Source organism: Motacilla alba, chromosome Z (genome assembly GCF_015832195.1).
Source record: "Motacilla alba alba isolate MOTALB_02 chromosome Z, Motacilla_alba_V1.0_pri, whole genome shotgun sequence".
Classification (NCBI taxonomy): Eukaryota; Metazoa; Chordata; class Aves; order Passeriformes; family Motacillidae; genus Motacilla; species Motacilla alba.
Genome location: NC_052046.1, coordinates 29,448,385 through 29,466,583, shown reverse-complemented (window position 1 = coordinate 29,466,583; position 18,199 = coordinate 29,448,385).

Here is an 18,199-nt window from a genome sequence, read left to right as displayed (position 1 = left end):
TGCCTGTTACCAATCACCTCTTCATTTTCCATGTGCCTTATCAAAATTTCCAGCAGAATTCGTTTAATGGTCTTGTCTGGCACTAAAGTGAGACTGAGTGGTCTTTAGTTCCCTGGGTTTTTTTACTCTTTTAAAAAATACATGTTATATTTCCTTTTTTCCAGTCATCAGGGACTTGACCTGACTGCCATGATTTTTTCAAAAATTATGGATAGTGGCTTAGCAACTTCATCTCCCAACTCCCTCAGGACCTATGGAGGAATCTCATTGGGTTCCATGGACTTGTGCACACTCAGGTTCCTTAGGTAGTCTTGAAACTGATCCTCTCCTGTAGTGGACCTAGGGATTTTATTCTCTCAATTCCTAAATTTTCTAATTTTCTTTTCTGGACTTGGGAGGCATGGCTGGAGAACATCAGCGAACAGGCCTTGGACTTCAAGCACAAAAACTTTGCCTTTTTCAGAGAACTTACAGTTGGGATCTCATAGGAGGTATCTCTGAAGTGGAAAGAATTCCAGCAAAGCTTGTTGGCCTTCAGGGACAGCATTCTCCAAGTACAAGTACATGTTTCCTCATAGAAACAAGGAGACATATCAGGAGGCCAGCTTGATGAACCAAGCAAGTTGTGACACATCTTCAACAAAAAAATGCAAATACAGGTTTGGGACAGGGACAGGATGCACAGAATGAATAAATAAAGGCTGCCAAGGCATGCAGAGGCATAATAAGGGAAGCCAAAATTCCACTGGCTTGCAAGAAGTGTCAGGGGCAGTGGATGCTTTTACTACTACATTAGTCACAGGAGGCTGGCCATTGTAGTATGGGGTAGGGGATTCAGTGACAGCAGGCATGGATAAGGCAGGTCTTCACCACCCTGCTTGTCACCACCAAAGTCTGCCAGGCCTCTGCACTCTGCAGTGAAGGAGGAGAGGAGGTACCAGCCTAGTTTAATGGTCAAGTCAGGGGTCATGCAGAAGCACTTAACACTCACACACGTCCTGGGATCTGTCCTGCTATACCCCAGGGTGCTGAGGGACGTAGCTGATGTCCTTGTACAACCAGCTTCCATCAGCTTTCCAAGGCTGTAGATATGAGGGAGAGCCCCAACAACTGGAGAAAGTGAAGTGTCAGAGCTGCCTGCAACAACAGGCAAAAGTCACCTTGATGTGCCTGTTGGCTGGCCATCAGTCTGAGGTAAAATCAAGGAGGGAGACATCCTGGAGCCTGCATCTGGGCATCTGAGAGAGAAGACAGTGATGGGGAGCAGTCAACAAGAATTTACCAAGGGTATTTGCTGCTGCTGGAGACAGATTCTCTGCAGTAAAACTCCCAATCCAAAGAATTTACATTTGTAGAAATAAATGAGCATGAATAAACATTCATCTGAAGTAAACACGAATTGAGCTGCATGATGCTTACTTCAGCTGTAAAATGTTTACTGTTTTAGAGGCTGGTTGGTTGGAAGGTGGGGGCCAGTGCCAAATTCTTGTAACTTCCAAGACTAGATGGAAGGTGACATTTTATTTATTCAACAGAAAAATGATTATATTTTTGCTGCACTTTATCTTCTTGTGTGGTGGCTGTATTATGTGGGGTGTTGAAATATGTGCAAAATGAAGAAATTATTTGGGATATAATCTGCAGAATGTCTCTTCTGCTGCTTTCTATCAATATGTTTTCCTGAATACGATGAATGATCATTCTATGGAATGGTCAATATGTACCATCTCAGTCGCAGCACTAGCGACTCTCATTTCTAAATTGTTTCAGAAAATAAAATGCAATTTGCTTTCTCTTATTTCTCCTATTGCACAAGATCTGAAAATACATGATTCAATAAAACACATTTGTTTGCTAAGAGAAATATCCAAAAGGAAAGACCTGAATTAGATTCCTGAATATATGTTCCTCCTTTAGTGTTCACTGAGTCTTCAGGATGATTGACTGGAAACACGAAGCCTGATTTTCAACTAGTGGGAGTCAGCTTAGCTGACTAAGGACCAATCTCAGAGGTAAGATGGCTTCTGAGTGTCAGGCTCAGTATAAATGCAACACTCAGAATCATGAAAGGGAAATTCAGTTCAGCCATGAAATTTATGTATTTTTATGAGGTGATATGAGACATGAGAGAAGGACTTCCCCAATTATTAAAAACAGAAATAAAATTTAATCACACTTCCCAAATAGTTAGCTCATAAATAAAAAAAACCCACGCTGAAAAGGATGTTACTCTGAGGCAGAATAGTATGGAAACATACATGATACATTCAGTAATTCTACAGAGATTCCCTAACACAGAAAGCACCAACTAATCTTTCAAGCCCTGTTCTTTCAAATAGAAAACTAAACAATTTCTCTAGTATCTGCCAAAGCACCTATAGAAATAATGTTAGAAATAATGTAGAAACAGTTTTACTCAGTGTCCCAAGACAGAAAGAAAGGAATTATACAAAGAAAAAATTCCCTTCAGTTTCATTAAGAAAAATGGACTGATTTTTTTCAGAGTAAAATCATTGGCTTTATTGGGTCCTTTATAATGCTATTCACAGTACTTGTCACAAATATTACAAATTCAGTCTTACCCTCCCCTTACTACTGCCTCTGCAGTAATGTATAATTTGAGTTCATAGCAGATGCAAGTCTTATTGCAGCCTCCTCTTATGGAACTTCCAGTGGCAAATAAGGAAATTAGTTTGGTGTGTTATTGTTTAGGAATGGTATTCTCCAGTATTGTCCTCCCACTAAAACCATGCACTGCTCGCTCCCTCTTCCCCGTCTCTGGTGCCGTGTGCTGGAGAGAGGAGCTGGGGGCACAAAAGGCAAAGACCACAGGTTGAGATAAGAACAATTCACTAGAAACAGCAATAAGATAAGAAAATGAATAGAAACAGCCACAATATTAATGACAGAATGTACAAAGGAGAGTGATTCACATGCAAAATGCACACCTACAACCATGACCAAGAGGGAGCCCTTCTCCACGGAAGAGACTCCCTTCCCCCACTCCTGGCAATGATCTGAGGCAGTATAGAATAACTTCTGGATTCTGGCCATGCCCCTCCTGGCTACTGCAAATAATGAACTCTGTCCTGGCTGGAACCAGGATAGACATGGAATAAGTTAATACATTTTTATTTTCTCCCTTCCTTTCTTGTCCTTCTGTTACTGAACTCCCAGATTCTTCATCCAAAGTCTTCCAACAACAGTCTGTTGTAACTGAAGCCTTTGAAATGACTTAGAGAACAGGTATATAATCTGAAGCTAGATCTTTACATGGTAGAAATAGCTGCATCCATTATAATTATGAAAGAGCAACTTACTACCTGAAAGAACAACCTGAAAGAACAACTACTTGTGAAGGCCACTTCATAATAAGAGACAAGCTGACCTCAGTTTTGTGTTCTCACACTGTCCTTGAGATCTCTTCTTGAAGTAAAATTAAGCTTCCAAATTTTCAAGTAGAAATCCCACAAGCCCTTTAAGAAAATACTTTGGGGGTAGGAGTTTCAGGGCTAGTATGTTTTGCATCCTCCACATTGAAACCGCCTCTCTGAAATTTTTTATACCTCAGTTAGAGATCTGCTAAGCAGTTAAAGCTATGGAAAAGCTCCTTTTTGGCGAGTACTGTGGTACTGTGCAAGCAAGTACCCGATGGAGATTGGACAGTCACAACAAGTGCTGCTAAGTGGAACATATAAATTCAGAAGCTTAAGTCAGAAAAAAGGGAGAAAAGCAGGCCCAGAAGCAATGATTACCTTGCACATCCAAGCCTATCTGTACCCCTTGTGAAGTAGATACTGTCTTAGCAGGCACACTTTCACTGCAAAGGCACATAATATGTAACCAGTCTTAAAAAAAACCCTCAAGACTATCTTTAATCAGGTGCATCTGAGCATGATTTAAAAGAATGAGTTATGAACAAAGTGGGTGGCTGCATGTGGGAAGTGAGTGAAGTTATTCGGCAGTGAGGAGTTAACGAATTCTGGTGGGTGTTGCTATTTTTGTTTAAGGCACACTGAGCTGCTGTTAGTATTAATACAACCTTCAGCTAATCAGTTGCTTAGTCTTTAACCATTATAGACTATTAGAAAAGGTATCTTCTCACACCCCAAACTAGTTCAATTAAGTTGCCCGGAAAATGAGCTACAATCTGGCTTTTCTGATCAACTCCTTCACTGTATAATTTTTTTTCACAGCATAAACATTCCATCCCCCTAGAGAAAGAAATGGGCCCCTATCAGTAATAAAAGAAGATTTTAATGTACACAAAATCTTGCAGCTCTGCTCTACTATACTGCCAAAAGTATCAAGAAGTATAAACCTCAGTTTCATTTTGTGATATAAAATGCAATTGCTCACTTTTTCTTTTGTAGTTTGGCTGTGTCAAAATAGCCTGGCTTTTTCAGTTCAAACTTTACTGCTCAGCTGAGGAGTGAAAGATGCAAATGGTGCTTTCTCTGCAGATCAGCTTTCCTTATGTTATAGATACATACTATAATATTGGCTTTTTTCAAATGTTAAAATGGATTTTATATGTGTAGTGTTAAAGTAACTTTGTTATAAAATATTGTTTTTATTTCTGTTGTTAATTAAGCTTAGATGTAGTAGTGAAATAGCTATGCTTGGATGGGATAACACCCAATGAACGTAAGATGAGGACACCTGCTACAGATATGCCAACTACCAGCACTCACTGTCTGAAGACGATGTGGACCAAGGCCCAAACTGGAAGTGATAAAGAAAAGGAGTCAAAACTACAGCCAAGAAACAGGCATGCTCTAAAAAGGTGGACCCAAGGAGGGGCCATGGAAAATAGCTCCTGGAAAATGTAAACTAGTTTATGGATAGGTATGAGGGTCTGTGAATATGCAAAGACCTGATGTAAGGGGAAAAGTATTTAAAGGGTATCTCCGAAGATAAGTGTGCTCTTGGCTCAGTGCCAAGATCCACCAGGCTGTAATAACCTTTGTTCTATGGTCCTTGTCTCCTATTGTCCTTTATGAAACTTTTAAAATTTTCACAGGAGAGGGAATGTGTTTTTCACACTTATAATTTGATACCATTTTTTTAATAAATAAGTTTTGTGATTCCATAGATGAGGTGAAATGAGGAAGTTTAACAGCAACCATTTCAAAATCATTGTCCGTCGTTTCAGTTCAACCAGTTCAAGATTCCTAAAAATACATGGGATTTAAGTTTTGCAACAGCAGAACATACTTTGAGGAGCATCACCACTCATAGCAAGAAATAAGCAGGGGTAACTGAGAGGTCCATGACATTTTGCAGTCAGAAACTTGGATTTTGCTAGTTGCTTGGATATTTTACTTTTCTGCACAATTTCCCTGATGTGACGCAACAGACCTGGCATCACTTGAACATGGTTAATTATTGTTTAAAATGGTCTAGGTTTTGCTAGCACATGGCTCTGGAATAGCCCAGGCACATTCAGCTTTGTTAGCTTCCCAATGTCCCTGGCCATCTGCTGTGCAAATGCCTCTAGAGCAACCATGTGTTTCCAAGAAACCAGGAGTTGCCACACATCTCTTGTACCCAGACCACCACCTAACTGATAATAATCCTGTTTGGGATTGTCGCTGGGTGTTGGCAATCCCCTCTGCACTGTGAAGATGGTCTTCCCTCTTGGTAGTCATTACTGCAGTACTGGATACCAATTATATGACAGTTTCAAAATCTGTCTGGCTTTGTCATGGAATCTATCTACCCAGAGCCTTCACTGAAGAATGGCACACATACATGACCTCTAATCTTGCAGGCTTGGGAGGTCTGTAGTTGCTGCAAATACAGCTACTAACTCATTGACTAGCACTTGCACTTTTCAGGAGGTAATGTTTTACCTAAATCTCTTGGGGGAAAAGAATTTTAAAAGCAAAAAACCCAGATTGAATAATTTTCTATAACATCCATTTTTGCGAATGAAATTAGAAATCAGTATTGATACCGTGGGAGTTACAGAACTTGTCCTGGGTATGTATGGCCTTTTTTTTTCCTTTTCCTTTTCCTTTTCCTTTTCCTTTTCCTTTTCCTTTTCCTTTTCTTCCTCTCAGCCCAGCAGGTGTTTCTGACTGTATTTTTCTTGGAAGTTGTAGGGTTGGCACACAGCAAAACTTGTGTAGAGTCACAGAGCAGAAGTTCTCTTTCTCAAATGACACATCCAGAGCAGAAAGAGTAGTTTTGGCTAGTACTTACCTGGTTGTCCAGACATCCATTTCCCTCTTACTTGACAGAGCAATGGGATAAAACTCCTCTTCCCCTAGTCAGGGAAGGATTCACTGAGAAACTGTAGTAGGCCCCAGCTGTTTGTCTGTAGCTCTGTGAGGAGGACTGAGAAAAAGGAGCCTATTTGATTTGCATAAATTAACTGCCTTTTACAAGGGCTTACACGTGGGGTTTTTTCTCCCCTCCCTGTTGCATCTAATAGAAAAAACCCAAAATTACAGTGTTTTAACACTGATAGTGTGTGAATGAGTGTGACTTACCAGGGACCAAGATTCTCAAAGCAGACAATCCACTCTGCCTGCTCTGTCTTTCTGTCATGGTGTACTATTTAAAGCATCATACTTGCATATCAAAAGAGCCTGTGAGTCACACAGAACTTCTGAATCACAAAAATCCGTGCTTGTGCCACGGAAAAAAATAGCTTCACAGCGAATGCTACCAGGCAGCAGATATATTGAATACCTGTGTGTATGTGAGTAGATGTTTGAAGCAGAACTTCTACATTCCCAGGAAGGAGCCTTTGTAGCTGCAAGGGTTGCAGGGTGGATTCGTAAGTACTGATAATACCTGGTTTAAATACAGATGACACGTCCTGCATTCTCCAATTCTGGAAGGGATGTCAGAAACTGCTTAAGAAGCTGATAACATATTCTGCTTCTGCACACAGACTATTCGGGTTAGGAAAGCTGGAGCCCAGAAAAGAGTAGGTAAAAAAAAAAGACAACTCCCTGGAAGTGAAGAGAGACTCTGGAGGTCAGATGGCTGAGTGAAGATGAGTGCCAGAAGATGCCCAGAATTCCTAGCCAGCAACACACAAGAGAGGTAACCACCAGAGGTGACACAGACGGAGCCTATGTGACATTCTGCCTGGCAGCACTGGGTCAGCAGTGACTTCCCTGCTGCAGACTGAGGTTGACAATTGGGAGCCTAATGCTGAAGGAAGTGAGGGTGTAAATGCATAGCTCAGTTCCCAGATCCTTGATGAGCTGTCATTCAATGTGCCTCATCTGGGAAACCTTGACAAGTTGCTTCATATTTTTAATTTAATGATTTTTAAAGATTTTCAGAGCAAAGATTTACTGATGTGTGCCAGGTGATGTACACAGATGCTTTGGATTAGAGATACCACTGCTCTTTCCCACAAGCATTAAAAGAAATGGTGAAAGGAAAAAAGCACAGGAAGTATTTACCTCAATGGTTTTGAGTGCTTTTATCTCTTAAATCAGATTTTTCTGCTATAGCGGAGTAATAAAATTCTAAAAAATTTAAAATTTTAAAAAAATTCCTACTGAGTATTTAGCTAATCTGTTTTATCAGAAATAACACAAGTTGGGGTACCATACACAGTCTGTTTTTTGACCATCCCATTAACTCATATGAGAATGATAGACCTCTAGCCACACTATTCATGTGAAAGGGTATTATGGTATCTCTACTAGAATTGTGAAGATACTGATGTTGTGCTCCACATTCTTATTACTAGCCATTAAAAAAAAAATTCACTGTTACAGTCTGCAAAATACACAGATAGGAAGACTAGCAAATAATAGAATCCTTCTTCTGTGATCTGGACATCTTGACTGCTTTGTCTCAAGCAAACTGTACATGCATAGACAGACACAAATGTAAGGCGTATGCTCATGAGTGACTAATGTATATTGTATTTATTCTGCAGCTGAGACATAGGATTTATTGTGGTCTATAAGGCAATATGGCCTGTCAGTGCAACAGTACAAGCAAAATGGCAAACATGCTGGTTCTAGCTGTATAAATAGGGACATTACATAACCTCTGCATTTGGCTTTACCGTGATTGTTTCTAGCATATGGCATTCAGTTCCCAACATCTATGACAGACACTGAAATCAAACAGAATCAGAAGAAGAGATAAAAAATGTTTAAGCTGGGAAAATAGACTCTATTATGAAGGACCAAAACCACAATCCATTTAGCTTGTCAAACAGAGAGTGAAGGGATCTGCTTGATACTAGTGAAAGCACAACTTTCATAAAGAGTTTTCATACTCAATTTATAAAAAAAAAATAAATTGTTTGGGAATCCAATGTGAACAAATTCAAATTATAAATTAAGTGTCTTTCTTCTTTTTTTTTTTTTTTTGGCCAAGAGAAGTAGTTATCAATGAAAATAATTTGGCACATCGTATTGAACACCCTAATCAATCTCTACTTGATTAATAATTTGCCAGAATTCTCTGCTAGCAAATTATTAATCAAGGTCTTCGTATAGATATTTGAATAAACATACAAAAACCTCAGGTGTTGCTAGTGGCACATAGCTCATCAGACTGTAAGATCACAGTTGTCTCTTATCTATACAAAATTTAGCTACACATATGAATGAAGAGAACAGCCATGGAACACATCGCAGTTTAACAGCCTTGCATTTAGTGTCTCAGCTTAAAACTTGGATGGAAAAGGATATCTCTTCATGTCACTAATGTGAAAAACTGAAAAGCGCATTTAAAAAAATCAAAAAATTTTCTGGAAGTTTTAAGAAAAGAAGAGTTTGAAGAAAACTTGTGTAAACCGTAACAATCCTTGAATACTGCAAGGTATCAAAACATGTCTGAGAACGAATTCGAATGTGATGGTATTCATCCATTCACTTGGGCTGAGGCCAACTACATGAGGTTTAACAAGGTCAAGTGCTGGGTCTCACCTCTGGGTCACAGCAGTCCTCTGCAGTGCTATAGGCTGGGGCAGAGTGGCTGGAAAGCTGATGGCAGGAAAGGACTTGGGGATGCTGTTTGACAGCAGCTGAACATGAAACAGCATGTGTCCAGTAGCCAGAAAGGCAGTAGCATCCTGGTGTGAATCAGCAATAGTGTGGCCAGCAGGACCAGGGCAGTGATTGTCCCCCTGTATTCAGCACTGGTGGGGCCACACCTCTGTGTGGTTCAGTGTCCAGTTCTGGGCTCCTTGCTACAAGAAAGACATTGAGGTGCTGGAGTGTGTCCAGAGAAGGGCAATGGAGCTTGGAAAAGGTCTGGAGCACAAGTTTGATGAGGGGTGGCTGAGGGAGCTGGAGGTGTGTAGTCTGGAGAGGCTCAGGGAAGACCTTATTGCCCCCTACAACTGCCTGAAAGGAGTGTGTAGCAACACGGGGCTGGGTTCTTCTCCCAGGCTGTCCCAGCAACAGGACAAGAGGACAGAGCCTCAAGCCGCACCATGGGAGGTTCAGTTTGGATATCAAGAAGAATTTCTTCATGGAAATGGTTGGTAAACTTTGGAACATACTGCCCAGGGAGATGATGGAGTCATCATTCCCAGAGGTGTTCAAGAAACAACTGAATGTGGCACTCAGTACTGAGGTCTAGTGGTGAGCAACAGCTGGACTCAATGATCTTAGAGGCATTTTCCAGCCTAAAAGATTCTGTGTGTGATATGCAGGAGAAGCTACAGCATAAAGAGGAGTCACACAAAAACAGAACTGAAAAAGTGCTGTTAGTTACAATCTAGAAAATAAATTGAGACGAGGAAGTAAAGAACGCTGAGCATGATGAAACAATTCTTGGCTAGAAAGGACAATGCTTGTTAATATTAATTCATGGCCTCTGCAACATTTCTTTGGGTCTTGGTGTTCTGCTTTGTGGTGGTATGTTGTTTATCTATATGTTCATAATGCTCCAGTCTGTAAAGTTTGTCCAGAGCTTTTGCAGGTGCATTTTCAGCAGAACAATTTTGCCTCAGCATTGCCTTTGGGAGTAGCTCTGTGATTATTTTGTGAAACTGTCAGGATTGTCTTCTGGAGGTGTCAACAAGAGCATGGGTATGTGACTTGGTATTTGTCCCTAATGTCAACTTGAGATTCAAGAAGAGCACTCTATAAAATTGTGAACACTGTTATTACCTTTGGGGGAAAAAAACAAAACAAAACAAAAAACAACCAAAGAAAAACAGATATCTTCAGAAGACGGAAGATATTTAGAATCATAAAATGGATTAGAGTTTCTTGGTATTTAAACTCACTAGACCAAACCTTCTATTACAGGCAGGGACACCTTCTCAGTCCAGGTTACTCAAAACTCCATCCAACCTGGTCTTGAATGCCTCCAGAGATGGAGCATCCACAGCTTCTCTGGGAATCTGTTCCAGTGTCTCTTCACCATTACAGTACAAAATTTATTTCTTATGGCCAATCTCAATTGACAGTCTTTCAGTTTTACATTGCTACTCCTTTTGCTATCACTAAAGGCTCAGGCAAAAGTGTTTCTTATAAGAAATAATAATATAAGATCAATGTAGGAAAAATATACATTGAAAAACCACAATAAAATCTCTACTGGAGTATTTCTTCTCCAGGATAAACAATCTCAACTCTCCGTCTTCACAGGAGGGGTGCTTCAGGCCACTCATCATCTTCATCCCTTCCTTTAACAAGTTCTTGTCTTTTCTGTGCTGAGACCCCAAGAGCTGGATGCAGTACTGCAGGTGGAGTGTCACAAGAGCAGAGCGAAGGGACAGACCTCACGCTGCTGCCCACACTGATTTTTGTTCAGCCCAGCATGCAACTGACTTTCAGGGCTGAAAGGGTATGCAGCAGATTCCTATCTTACTTTTCATCTACCAATATGCCCAAGTCATACAGGGCTGCTCTCAATTCACAGCCTCTGCTGATGCTGGTGACTGCTCAAATCCACTGAGTACTGTTGAACTTCATGAGGTTCACATTGTCTCAGTCCTCAAGCCTATCAAGGTCCCCCTCGATGGCATCCTGTCCCTTCAGCACATCAGCTGCACCACTCAGTGTCATCTGCAAGCTTACTGAGAATGCACTCAATCCACTGTTTCTGTCATTAATAAAGACAAAACATTACAAGTGCCAATACAGATCCCTGAGGGACACCTCTTGTTCGAGAGCTCCTTTGGATACTGAGGAATTAAAATCAAATCCTTTACAGTCATCCAGTCATCCAACTCGTTTCTTATTCACCTATTCATTCCATCAGTGAAGCACATCTCTAATTTATCAACAAGGATGTTGTATGAGACAGTGCCCTCAATGGATTGAGGCTCTCACCTTACTTATTGCCATAAATTTAAACTGTTGATCTGCTGGAGGGTAGGAAGGCCCCTCAGAGGGATCTGAACAGGCTGAGACCAACAACAGGAGGCGCAACAAGGCCAGGTGCCAGATCTCACACTTCAATCACAACAATCCTCTGCAGCCCTACAGGCTGGGGACAGGCTGGGAAGTGGCCCAGAGAAAAGCCCCATGGCGTAATGGTCAACAGCCTGCTCAGCGTGAGCCAGTGTACCCAAGTGGCCAAGAAGGCCAATGGCATCCTGGTGTATCAATGTGGTGGTGAACAGGACGAGGGAAGTGATTTCCTCCTGTGCTTGATACAGATGAGGCTGCATCTCAAACCCTGTGTTCAGTTCTGAGCCACTCAACTAAGGAAGGATTTGAGGTGTTGGAGCAGGTCCAGAGAAGGGCAATGAAATGGGTGAAAGTAATGGAGCACAAGTCCTGTGAGAAGCCGCTGAGGGAGCTGAGGGTATTTAGTCTGGATGAAAGAAAGCTAAGGAGAGACCTTATCATTCTCCACAACTACCTGGAAGGAGGTTGCAGCAGGATGGAGGTTGGCCTCTTCCAGGAAACCAGCAACAGGACCAGAAGACACAGGACAAGTCTTAAGCTGTGCCGTGGAAGGTTTAGATTGCACATTAGGAGGAATTTATTCACAGAAAGGATGATTGGGCATTGGAATGAACTGTCCAGGGAGGCAGTGGAGTCACCATTCCTGGAGGTGCTTAAGGAAGGAGTGGGCGTGGCACTCAGTGCTATGGTCTGTTTGACGCGGTAGTGTTTGGTCACATGTTGGTCTCTGATATTTTCCAATGTAACTGATTCTGTGATTCTGTGATAGAAGCTTGATTTGATGCTATCTGTTGTGGCTCTAGAATTGCATATCCAAGTTGTGCTTACCAGAAAATGATTTGATGATAGCTGATGGTCATCAAATGCACCACGAGGGTATACCTAATCTGTCCATATCTAATGCCACCTACCTTACGTTTCCATGTGTCTACACCTAATACATGATTCCTACATGAATAAGTTTACAGATTGCATGTGCAACCAGATTTCTGTACAAATATCTCAGATTTCCTAGTCTTTACTAAGAGAAAACTGTGAAAGTATAAAAAGAAGCATACTGGAGGACCTTTCAAACAGATTTTAGAAGAAGAATTTTTTTTGTGGTTTCCTGTATGCAGTCATTAGCTCCCTTCAACCAAGAGGAAAACCATGGCAAGCACACAACTGGTGCTCACAAGCAGACACTGCATTACTTGAAATGCAGATACAAGACAAATCTACAACCAAAAAAACAAACCCAACTTTGGTTTGTTTTGTTTGGTTTGTTTCCTTCCTGGAAAAGGAATTTGAATTTGCAGCTCAATTTGCTTAAACTGCCAGCATGAACACATCTATTGGATGTCCAGATGGTACTTACTCGTACTATGTTCAGCTTATATGATTGAGTGCTGAAGAGTCAGCAAGGCAGAAAAAACAGTGGTTTTATGAAAAAGACACTATCAAGAATCCTCTGAATTACCAAGCAAAATACGGACAAAAACAAGGACTGAAGAAACGAACACAGAGAAGATTAAGGTATATCCAAATATGCAATTTTCCACCTATAGGCAATAATGCTTTTCATGTTCACATGGTCTTTACAGAGGGTACTGACCAGTAGCCATAATGCTTCAAACTAGGTAAACAGCATCCCATGAAGCTGTTAGGAAAGGGTGAGGTTGGGAAGTGTTAGTGAAAGAATGAACATTATGATCAGCCTTTAAGTGATGAAGACTCCACTTTTTCCCACTTGTCACATGTATTTGCCTTTTGGGGAAGTGAGGGGGCTTTTATCAGCTTTTCAGATTGACCTTGGATGAATATGTGCATCTACAAAATGTTGCTTATTTTCTCTCTTTCCTCCTTCCTTTCATTCTCTGTCCTTCTTTAAGATGAACTATTGGGAAGTTCAAAATACTGTATACCTCAAATTAGAGACCACCACTCTTAGATGGCTTCAAAATCCTGTTTTAGATGCAAAGCAGGAAGTTTCTGTCAAGTAGTCATTGAAATGAATTCCTGTTCAATTTCAGAACTGGTAATCCATTAAATTATGTACCTGTGAATAAGTAAATTAGTTAGTTCAGTGTAAATGCATCACTATTTCTAATGGAATTCATAAAGTGTTTGGTTATTTTTTAGATTCTCACAGTTTATGTATTTATGTTTTACTACCTTCTGTAATGAAGTGATGGACTAATAATACAGTGATGTTATTTTTATTTTTCTAATAGGCTTCCTTCAACCTGATCACAAAACTTTTCATTATGATTTTGCTGCTTTACTGAACACTGGCACACTTGAAGAGATCCTTCAAACAGCTTAGAAGTGCAACTGCTGGTCAATACATTGCAATTATTAAGTGATTTTACAGGAGTAGGCTTGGAAGCACGGACTATTAATTACGTGTGTGAATTAGATTATTCATCATGGTTCAGAATTCACAAATCACTCAAAAATAAAATTAATTCCAGCATCGGTGAAATTTGCTCTTTGGTAAAGCAGGAAAAGTGTTCATGTGTGGACAGCAATATAGCAGAAATAAATTGTAACATCTCATTTAATTCCTGACGACAATTTATTTGTGACTACATGTCAAAAATGTTTTATCTTCTGTTAGCAGTGTAAAGCTAGATAAATCACCACTGCTAGTATGTTGGAGATTATTATTGGGTTTTATTGGTTTTAAGCATGAAAACGGGACTAACAACAAAGTCTTCTTTGAACAGTTACCTACAGTGGTCTATGATATTGCCGTGACCAGAGATGAGCTGATTCCATTCTATAATGTGTGTTGGCTCCACCATGCAATGTAATTCCATGGATAAAGTTTCCCAGTGAAAGTTCTCAGGCGATAACAGCAACTCATGTCCATATTTTTTTCCCATAAACCTCTGTTAACAGCAGCAGACACCCAAATTCTATTATATTCTCTTTTAACGTGATCAGAGATAAAGTCCACCAAGCACATTGATTCATCCTTTGTGTCCTGTGGAAAATACAACAAATTTGTCAACAAAATCTTTTGACGTATTTCACCTATTCATGTCTGTACTTCTTATGAGAGATGAGTTTTACTGATATTTGTGTAGCATTTGCTGTCTCTCCTTAAGAACCTTTCTGGCTTAGTTAATACAATTCCTGTTATGAACAAGTCTTGGCAATGAAACAGAAAAAAATCATGAGTATAAGAACATCAGCCAATCTGTGCTTCAGTTAATTATGTATCTGTGAGCAAGCAGAATGTGCCATTTCTAAGTTCTAATGATGGGATGTTTTATGACAGTACTATGCCAGTACGGGCCTCTTTAGGAGATAGGAAGCATCAGAAAGTAACTCCAGCATCCCCTGGCACTGTCTGAGCCTTGCCTCCCCAAGGCTTTGCAGACTTGTGTATCAAAGGCTGAAAGCTCCAGCTGGGACCTGCAGAGTGAATACTCATGATAGGAAATGGCAAAGAGGTTGTTTTTATTGTAATTTCTTCATATTCTTTTGGAGTGTGGTAATTTTCACTCTTACATGGAGTTGGAAAAGTTAAGTAATGTAACATATCCTGACTATATAAATTCTTGTGGGAAAATAAGGTGTATGAAGTAGCCTATGCTGGATTAAAACCTAGCTTCCAACTTAATTTCTCACTTGAGAGTATGTATTTATCATGCTTTACTCCTTTGGGTGGTTTTTTGTTTGTTTGTTTGTTTTGTTTTGTTTTGTTTTTAAATAATCCCAAGGATTGAGTAGCTGCATAATCCCCTCTTCCTTATCCAGGAAAAAAAAAATTATCGGCAGATAAATCAGCTGTACTTTTTTTTCCTCTCCTCTTACCTAGTTGCTATGTTACAAATTATGGACAAGGTCCATTTTGATCATAAATGCTATAATAACATTCATTGCCAGATCAGAGTAATAATTCTCACATCCTGGCACTCAGGCTTCACAGGCACTGACCTCAACAAGTTCATGATGGAGGAGTTTCTTGTTGGTGGCAAGTACCCCACCAACTACTTTTTGAAAGCGATGGGAAGAAGCAGGTTTCTTTTTCTGATATTTCTCATAAATTGCAGGATCAGCTTAGGTGCTCTGGGGCTTTGAATCAACTAATTGAATTCTTCCTGGGCACAGTGTGACAAGTGAAGAAAAGATCAGAAAGTGAAAGTGTTAAGGAGAATAAAAGCACTCTTATTCTGTTAAAATTCGTCCTTGTGCTCTTGGAGATACATTGACTGTTTATTCTTCTAATCCTGAATATGTTTGGCTTCAGGACTCCCCTAAAGACTAATTTCAATAATTGTCTTGAAAATAATTTAGAAGACATAGAGAGTCTGATAAGCTACTGAATAACGAGACTTTTTTTTAACAGCATTAGATTAAAGTACACACTATTAATTATTAAATGTATTAACACATATATGATAATATTAAATTCTACTAAAAGAACACTCATTGCATGATTTATAAGAAGCTAAATCTCTCTCTCTCTCCAGACCATCAACTATTCTGGAGAAAAAAAAAAAAAGGCTATTCCTTAAATTAATTACTATGTAACAGTCACAAAAGAGCATTATTCCAGATGGTGAAGTGCCCAGCCCAGTTTATCCCAGAAAAAACTAAACGTACTTCAGTCTTACAACATTTTGGAACAATGGCTCAGTTTTTTATAGCTGGCCATATATAACTGGTTGCAAATTAAAATCCAAAAAAAATCTGGGAAGAGTGTTAGCCATTCTTCCACCAGCAGTTTTCCACAGCTCCCATACTTTCCCACATGACAGCAGGAAAAAGCAGAAGAGACCTCCTTTTGACAGTTCTTTTGACAGGAAATTGTAGAACTTCAGAGTGTTTGGCACACATTAAAGCCAAAAAAAAAGAAATAAAAATAATAAAAGAAAATATCATAGGCAGTGTTTTTTATTGACATTTCTCTGTAAGAGTGCTAATGAAACAGACTGTCCATATTTTTGGTTTTCTTCTCTTGCATAAATACTATCTGGATTCCATCTCACTCTTACATCTCACTGCATTTCTCTTTTTAAGGAAGTTGGAGGCAATCCCTGAGATTTTTAATGGAAAACTAGGGTTGAAGCAGACAGAGATTCTCAGGAGCAGCCGCCTTCCCCACCACACAACCAAAAGGTTCCTCAGAAGCACTGAGCTCTGCTGAATATTATTTTGAACAGCAGAGTATATGAGTTTGGTTGCAGCAACTCCCCTGGTTTACCTCTCCGGTATGCTGTCCTAGGACAGCTGTGTGCTTCACTTAATGAAAATCAGGCTAATACAGCTTTTGGAACCAAATCTAGAGCTCTTGTGCTGCCTGCCGCCACCAGGGCAAAGGCAGGTTGTGTGGCGCAGCAGCTGCTACTGGGAAAACTGTTTTCACTCCTTTCTTCACAGGAGGAGCTAGTGAATTCATTGCTGCAGGGCTTGGTCCCTTCACCCTATTTCTCATTTCCACTCACCTTATTACTCAGCTGCAAAACCAGCCTTTTTCCCACTCTTTATCCTTCCTGCCACAAAAGACCATTTTCCTTGCTGGAGTAATAGCTTGGAAAACAGCTCATTTGCAGTCAGTTGCAGCCTTGGCGATTACAACTGCAACACCCTGAGAAACAACTTTGGAAAAGGGGTTTTCGCAAGTCCTAATAGAGAAGACTTTTGATGCTATTTTTGAAAAATTTGTTACTCCGCATTTCAAAGAAACAGAGAGTATTACTTTGTTTAAAATAGACTAAATTGCATGGAAGATATTTATGCCAGTTTCTTCTCCAAAGCAGAAGACTGGAGGTCTTCTAGATTAATCTGCAAGACTTGTGATTTGTTTTGTCTGCTATTTTCTTGTGTCAAAGATGCTAGAAATACAATAGAAAACTGCAATGTGTCTTTAAATAACAATTTTTTGTCATTGCGAGTTTTCTTGAACTTCAAGACCTCTCACAAGAATTGCCAATATAAGTAAGTAAAAGTGGCTTTTGCATGTCTATTTTTTTCTTTTTTTTTTTGGACACCCTTTTTTGCCTGGCTAAGCTGATGTCAAAATTAACCTATGAATATCCCACTGATATCAATAAATCCAATATTTTTTAAACTTCATTCTCAGTAACATAACACATTTTTATGCAAAGAAGGCAAGATAGAGGCTGACAACTTGCCCATAGCAGATTGAAATTAAATTTATTCTGCACTTTCCTGCTGTGTTTCTTTTTCCTCCCATCATTAGTCTGGAGAGTTTGTAGGAAAGATAATCTGCCATGCATTCGTATAGTGTCAGCACAATGGGGAGTTCAAAGGTCTTTAATGATAAACCATGTAATGACAAACTTTGCAATGCAGCCTTGAGAAAGGTAGCGTCAGTGCCCTTGGTGCCAAGCTCATTTGTCATTTGATAAGTTGATGAATAAAGGTCACTTCAAACATTAATTCAGAGGACATTCATGGCGTTATCCTTGATGCACATAATTCTGCCTTTGTGAAGTCTTAGTCCAACACTCTCAATAGCGATCCTCTTAGGATGTGTTCATTATGAACATTGACTTAGGTTGTTGGAGCAGAATGTAGTCCCAGGGACACATTTCTCTGAGTTAACAAAATTTATTTTTCTCTGCCTTTCATTCTCCTGAGGTTGTTCTCTCTTTTTCTCTAGACCATCTCGATTGAATGAGGCTGCTACTTCTGGAAGTTCTGGTACCTCAGCTGGCATCTATTCTCTACTCCTACACTCTTGAGACAGTCTGACTGACATTTTGAAGGTCTTAAAGGTCTTTTGCAACCTACAAATCCTATCGTAAATTAAACTTCTGCAAGTGGTTACAACCCGCAGGTTGGTTGCAAAACTGAATTGCCTGGCACTCGCAAAACACTACCAG